This window comes from Littorina saxatilis, linkage group LG3, assembly GCF_037325665.1.
Source record: "Littorina saxatilis isolate snail1 linkage group LG3, US_GU_Lsax_2.0, whole genome shotgun sequence".
Classification (NCBI taxonomy): domain Eukaryota; kingdom Metazoa; phylum Mollusca; class Gastropoda; order Littorinimorpha; family Littorinidae; genus Littorina; species Littorina saxatilis.
In genome coordinates, this window is record NC_090247.1 from 25,485,454 (window position 1) to 25,492,953 (window position 7,500).

At 41.7% G+C, this 7,500-nt stretch overlaps 1 protein-coding gene across 1 annotated transcript in view; it reads right to left on the reverse strand.

The window, feature by feature from the left end:
• LOC138961962 (neuropeptide CCHamide-1 receptor-like) overlaps positions 1–1,775 on the reverse strand; it is a 29,151-nt gene extending 27,376 nt beyond the window's left edge. The window contains exon 1 of the mRNA XM_070333644.1: positions 971–1,775. The gene's annotated coding sequence lies outside the window, so the exon portion shown is untranslated. The remainder of the gene's footprint in view (positions 1–970) is intronic.
• Positions 1,776–7,500: the final 5,725 nt, after the last annotated feature.

Below are 7,500 nucleotides of genomic sequence, written 5' to 3' on the forward strand. Positions count from 1 at the left end.
GTCAATGGTTGGAATATCGTTACACAGATGGGATCAAAACTATTCGTTCGATAGTCACCAAATGTGGCTGGAGTGTCTGAAAAATGACTCTTCTGCGTTTCTTTATTGTTCTTCCAGCTTTCCGATAAATGCACAAACATGTTATTTTGGACCAGCCGAAACAAGAACCCATAAAAACAACCGTAACAAACATAACAATTTTCTTTGCAATTCTTACTCTATGTAAAACAATACATACAAAAACGTCGTGCCAAATGTTATGACATAGTTTTGAAAATATCCATGTAACCGCAACGCATGCTAAGAAAACCGTTCTACATGATTGTCCAGTCAGTCATATGAATAAACACTTGTTCGTGCACATACATATATATGTATGAGGGCATGCACGCGCGTGCACACACAAACACACATGCACGCACGCACCAACCCACACACACAAGCATACGCATGCACACACAGACACAAAGAATTATCGTGATATGCATGCGAGTCACATGCACGCACGCACGCACGCACACACACACATACACTCTCATACACACACACACACACACACACACACACACACACACACACACACACACACGCACATACACATACACAAGTTTATATTGCCACGAGATCAGATTATATTAGGCAAAAAAAAAAATAGGTCTGTTTACGGTAACCCGACCGACCCTATTTTTTTCGCGCGACCCTACACTTTTTTTGGGCATTTGAGGAAAAAAAATTTTAAAAAAATCTTTTGGTTTTTTTTTTGCAAAATAACGTAAAAAATATGGTTTTGGGGAGAAAAAAAAAAAATCCCGACCTACCGACCCTATTTTTTTGGCCTATGTTACCGTAAACAGACCTTTTTTTGGGGCCTTACCACACCACGAAAAAGAAAACCAGACAACCAGTACCGCCAAAGAATGCCATGGTACAAAATCAAACAACAATAGAACAATAGAAAAATGAAAATTACCTGCGAGTGTCAGCTTCCTTCGACCGTCTCGTCGGATATAAAGCAGCTGTTATAAATCACTGAATGATTCACAGTAGAAACATTAAATTCGTTGAAAAGTTCCTGCGCTTGAGAATGCACAAAGCAACATCGAGCCAAGTTTAGTCAGCAAAATAAGTTGAGAAAATCAACGCAGTATGAAGACTCCTCGCGTCGACCGAACTGTCCAGGTGAAAAATTCACCAATCGTAACGATAGCCTTCGCTTCGTGCCATGGTGAAGCAGATGTTTTCCTGTCCCAAGTTTTGTTTTGTCACAAGTTGATCAGCTGTGCACAGAAAAAAAACTATTCTTAGCGATAAAATTAGCAATGTTTTGCGAAATATTTACCAGCGCATATATCCAGAAAGCGTATGTCACAAAGTCACTCGAAGCACTGAGAAATCACACAGTTAGGATTGAGTTTTCTCCGTGGTGCTGACTAATCACTGAATCAACAAGTCAATCTGCACAAACTTCAAGAAAAGTTTGGGGTTTTTTTTCGCTGACGACTGAGAAAGTCTAGTTATTGTTTGTCGGAAGAAAACCAAGAACACAAAACTGTGTAAATCTTGGCTTACAATGATTCAAACTTTGATGCACGCCTAAGCAATTATGGAAGAGATGACAACTCAACAACAAACTCAGAAACGTCAACAAGTGTCAGAAAACAACACAGACTGTTTCCTCAAGAAGCCGAGGACAATGAATGCTACGCAAATTCCGGATTTTTTACCTTTATACTGGACCGAAGCAAAGTAAACCAAGGCCCTGACGCCGAATTCGAACGCCCATTATTGAACCAAGCGTCGAAGACCAAGTCAGAGAGACGGGGAGCGAGAGAGGTAAAGGAAATCCCATCGCACGCAAGCAAGCCAGTGAGGAAAATCGCGCGCACACGCACGCGCGGCTTACAGGCTTACACACAAGAACACACCCCTTCGGAGGAGATCGAGAAGAAGTCGAGAAGAATACTGGTCTTAGCAAAACAACGACGACCACCTAGCGCTTGAGCTGCGCGAAGTATAGCGGAAGTAGGGAAGATGGAACGAATGTTGAAAACAACCAGACTGCTTGCGCTTCACGCGAGCAGCTTTGATAAGGGGACCTGCGATGCAAGCGTCCAAAGTAGAGAACCAGGAGTCGGTGCCGGAAGGGGGCGGGGAGAGGAGATGTTATAATATGATTTTCGGTCAATTGTTTCGGTCTGCTAGTGACTTAACCCCCTTCGTGTGTACACACAAGCACAAGACCAAGTGCTCACGGAAAAGATTCTGAAATCCATGTCAGAGTTCGGTGGGTTATAGAAACACGAAAAAAAACCAGCATGCCTCCCCCGAAATCGGCGTATGCTACCTGAATGGCGGGGTAAAAACGGTCATACACGTAAAAACCCACTCGTCCTGAAAACATGAGTGAGCATGGGAGTCTAAGCCCATGAAAAAAGAGGACGAAGAAGAACCTGGAACAAAGACCCCCCTTATAGGTTCCAAGGAGAAGGAGGCACATGCCTTGGCCAAACACACACACACACACACACACACACACACACACACACGCACGCACACACACACACACACACACACACACACACACACGCACGCACACACACGCACACACCCTCGGGAGCACTCATATCAAATTAACACCGACTTTTTGAAACTCTGCGCCCTTTACAAAACATGTTGCTCATATGGCTAAGATTACCTGAGCGTCTTCTGAAAACAATACAGAAACAATGACAACGAGTGTGTACTGTGTCGCGGAACGCGCTCTTTTTACGCCCTCCATGACTTTCGTTTAAGTGTTTTTGGCTTCAAGTGCGTAAAGGACGCAGAGTTTGGCGATCCTTGTTAGCCTTTCCCAGATGACCTCAGCCTATTCACCACTGGAGGTCTTCAATGTTGAATCCAATAAGTAGCGTTAAATTTAAAATCTGATTTGGTTTGAGACTACGTGACAGAGCGGCACCCTACGCTTACTTTCATGATATATCCTGGCGTCAACCAGGCCCGAGGACTGCCGCATCTGCGGTGCTGGTCAGGTGGACTGAACCTGAGCACCCTCAAAGTCGCAGTCGTGAAGTGAATGACACTCGGCTGTGATCCCAGCCTTCCCATAGGAACCATAGCACTTCCACTCTGGGAACGAGCCGGCCGTGGCCCGATAAGCCCACATGACTCTGATTGGATTCGAACCTACGACCTCCCGGCCCGCAGCCCGATGCGCTAACCACTGCGCCACGGTGGCCGGTGTAACACGAAATATTTACTCCACGAAAAATTTACTCCGGAGTAAATATTTCGTACGAAATTCTTACTCCGAGTACACTTTTCGTACGAGAAAAGAACTCCCTATGGCACGAAAAAATGACTCCCTCCACGAAATTTTTACTCCCCATTTTTTTTACTTGCAGTAAAAATCTCGTACGCAAAAATGGGATGCAGGCGAAGGGATAATGCCAATAAGTGATCTCGCGCACACGAATATCGCGCTACCCTCCCTCCACCCCTTCCACCACCAAGACTAACAGGGGACAAGGGAGTAAAAATTTCGTACACCTGGCATGGGAAGTTAAATTGCTTGTGTTGGGGTGAAGTAATTTATTCGTTATTTATTCGTCAGGGGAGTAACATTTTTGTACGAAATGTTTACTCGGAACTCACCTGTCTTGGGGAGTAATTTTCTCGTGCAATGGGGGAGTGATTTTTTCGTAAAGGGAGTAACTTTTTCGTACGAAATGTTTACTCCGGAGTAAAAATCTCGTGGGAGTAATTTTCTCGTGTTACACCGGTCATTTATTTTTATTTTAATCATGTCTTACTCTTCCGTCTGTCTTTATGTTTATACGCCATCAATGCAATTTCTCAGATTTGAGATGATAAAGTTAATTCAATTTGATTTGATTTAATTTTTATATGATCGGATTGTAGAACTGATAAATCCAAATATTAAGGTCATTATACTTCTACTTATAACCGTCGATCAGATAGTTTTGTTTGTTTATAACTACCGCATCGTGTGTTACGTTGGTTTTGCACACCAACATTAACTGTAACAAATAATTGTTTCCTGAAGACGTACATACAGTTCAATAACCACATTCTTCCTGTGGGTTTCCTTCATCCTTGTTTTGTTTGTTTATAATTACCGCGTTTTATGTTGGTTTCGCAACCCTGGTGGCTTTGTGTGTCATGAAGATCCAATGCAGTTTAATAGTGCTGTATTTATATCAAAATAGAAATATACACAACTTGATCAATTGTCAAAACTGCTGGTATGGTGTTGCAGATAACGATGATGATGCAGGCCATTGACGCGTGTTTAAATCAACTTAAGTACACGAAAGCTTGTATAATACAATTGTGTATGGACCATTTGATGCAACTTGGTACTTTGTTTTTCGTATCTATTTTCAAAAGCAACCGTTCAGGAGTGTGTGGTGGTGTTGGTTTTTTGTTTTTTTAACGCAAAGTTGTTTTCTTACACATGAATAATAGGCATTTTTGAAATAAAATATTTGTGGGTGAGGGATTTTGAATTCGGTCATCATACAAACTACTAAACTTCAGGGCCGACTTCCCATGTCATGTTCACTCTGAATATTTGCTCATTGTTAAAGAAAATCGGTGCACGCAGGTTAAAACGAAAAGTGTGCTCTCGTTTTCAGTTCCCTCGGGTGTTTGCAAATGTCCTATGTCTTCAAAGTTTTGAGCAACATTGTCTTTCTTGGCAGTTTTACAGAACAGATGTGGGGAAGTCTGCTGCTGGCGAGATGTTTCTTAAAACGCAAAGAAAACAACAGCACCACCTGCTCTCCTGTGTCAGAAGTCGAAGGTGACGATTTGGAGAGGAATAAAGAATAAAAATAATAAGAATAAGAATACTTTATTATCTCATAGAGAAATTCAGGCGTGGTACATAACAAACAGGACATTGTTTTTACATAAGACATATAGCACTATATAACAAAGCAGGTTATAAACACACCTCCCACATACCTCTCTGGCCATTCCTTGCATTGTGCCTACGCATTCAGTCATGAACACATCCATGTCTCACTTACACATCGCACACATGGACATTCTTATACGCTCAACTTACCCATTCACACATGGACATTCGACCACGCTCCACTTACACATTCTTATACGCTCCACTTACACATTCACACATGGGCATTCTTATATGCTCCACTTACACATTCCCACATGGACATTCGACTACGCCCACTTACACATTCCCACATGGACATCTTTAAAGCACTGCGCTTACATATTCTGTAGTGCAGCTTGAAGAATAATGGGGATTGAAGGAAGAGAGGGTATCTGTCTGTCTGTATCAGTCACTCTATCTTTCTGTCTCCTTGTCTCTGTCTATCTGTCTCTTTCTGTTTGGCTCCCCCCCCTCCCTCCATCTATGTGTGTCTATTTGTCTGTGTCCCTGTCTATGTCTCTGTCTCTCTTTCTCTCTCTCCCTCTCTCTCACTATCTCTCTCTCACTCTCTCTCTCTCTCTCTCTCTCTCTCTCTCTCTTCCCTCATCCCTCTCTTTCTCTCTCTCACACTCTCCCCCCCTCTCTCTCTCTCTCTCTCTCTCTCTCTCTCTCTCTCTCTCTCTCTCTATTTCTTTTTCTACAGACAGCTTCAAAAAAAATTATATGTCGCACATAATGCAACTAAACATGTGCTGAATGGTTCATCAATTCATTTAAAATGTATGTGCATGTTAAACAGAATTATAATAATATGCAGATCTAAATTAAGTTATGTTAAAAATGGACACTTTTTATCATTGGAAATTGTACTTAAAATGCAGCATGACAATTTATTTTTTAAATTTGTATCTGTATATACAGTTATAATGTATTAAGTTTGATGTGATAGTTCTTTCATTATATTGTTTTCTGTTCTTGTTGACCCTATATTAGGGCGAGGGCTGGATGTAAAAAAAGCAATATTCTTGCTTATCTATTACCCTCGATAATAAAGATTTTGTCTTGTCTTGTCTTGTCTTGTCTTGTCTTGTCTTGTCTTGTCTGTCTCTCTCTCTCTCTCTCTCTCTCTCTCTCTCTCTCTCTCTCTCTCTCTCTCTCTCTCTCTCTCTCTCTCTCTCTCTCTCTCAAAACCAGCTTAATGTCCTGCGCTGCTCTGCAGATAAACTGTGTCTGAACGTGAACTTGACAAAGACTAAGGTCATGGTTTTTAGAAAGGGCGGGCACATTGCACAGAAAGAGAAGTGGTTCTACGGAATGGATCGTCTTGAGATTGTGAACTCGTTTAAATATCTCGGTGTAACCCTTTCCACCCAACTGAGCTGGAACATTGCAGTAGAAACAAAGACAACCATGGCGAAAAAGGGAGTGATCGAAATCGTTAGATTACTGAACAGACTTGGCTGCCATTCGGCAAAGGTGTTTTTCAAACTGTTTGACGCACGGATCGCCCCTATGCTCTTGTATGGTTCAGAGCTATGGGGATATGGAAAGTATGACTCGGTGGAAAGGGTCCACCTGTTTGCGTGTAAAAAGTTTCTGAAAGTGACAATTCGAACTCCAAACAACATTGTGTATGGTGAATTGGGAAGACATCCGCTGTATATTAACTCTGCAGTCAGATGTGTGAAATACTGGTTTACACTGCTGAAGCAACCTGATTCAAGATATTCCAAGATTGCATATAAAGCTTTATGTAATTTGGCATCGAAGGGCCACACAAATTGGGTCTCACATGTGCAGAGTCTTTTATGTTGTAATGGTTTTGCTGCTGTGTGGATGTACGGAATGGTTGGGAATGAGAAGTGTTTCTTACAAGAGTTTAAAAGACGTTTACAAGATTGTTTTTGTCAAGAATGGTTCTCCTTTTTAGAATGCAGTGAACGTTTCGACATTTATAATTGTTACAAAACATGCTTGGAAAAAGAGAAATACATTGAATTAATCGAAGATATTAAGTACAGAGTTGCTCTTACTCGTTTCCGCGCAGGAGTATCCGAAATCAACGCTCACAAGTTTCGGTACGCACCAAACCAAACGACAAGAAACTGTCCTCTCTGTACAGCTGATAAAGAAGATGAACACCATGTTGTATTTTTATGTCCTTTTTATCAAGACCTTCGAGCAAAGTATTTGAAAATCTCGAACTCTAAGACGCTGCAACAACAACTTGTGTATTTCTGTGGCAGTAATGAGGATAATGTGATGAACAGCTTCAGCAGATTTGTGTTCTTCATGTTACAGAAGAGAAGAACCCTTATAAATCAGGTTCAGTGACATGTCATCAGGGTCTTAATGTATTTGTTGAATTTTATGCGTGACTATAATTTATAACTGTGCAGATACTATTGCTGTTATTTTAACCACTATTGTAAGGGGCTGTGGCCTTAGACAATTAAAGATTTGTTCTTTGTTCTTGTTCTTGTTCTCTCGATCTCTCTCTCTCTCTCTCTCTCTCTCCCTTCCCCCCCCCCCCCCCCTCGCTCTCTCTCTCTGCTTTCCATCTCAATCCTCACTGA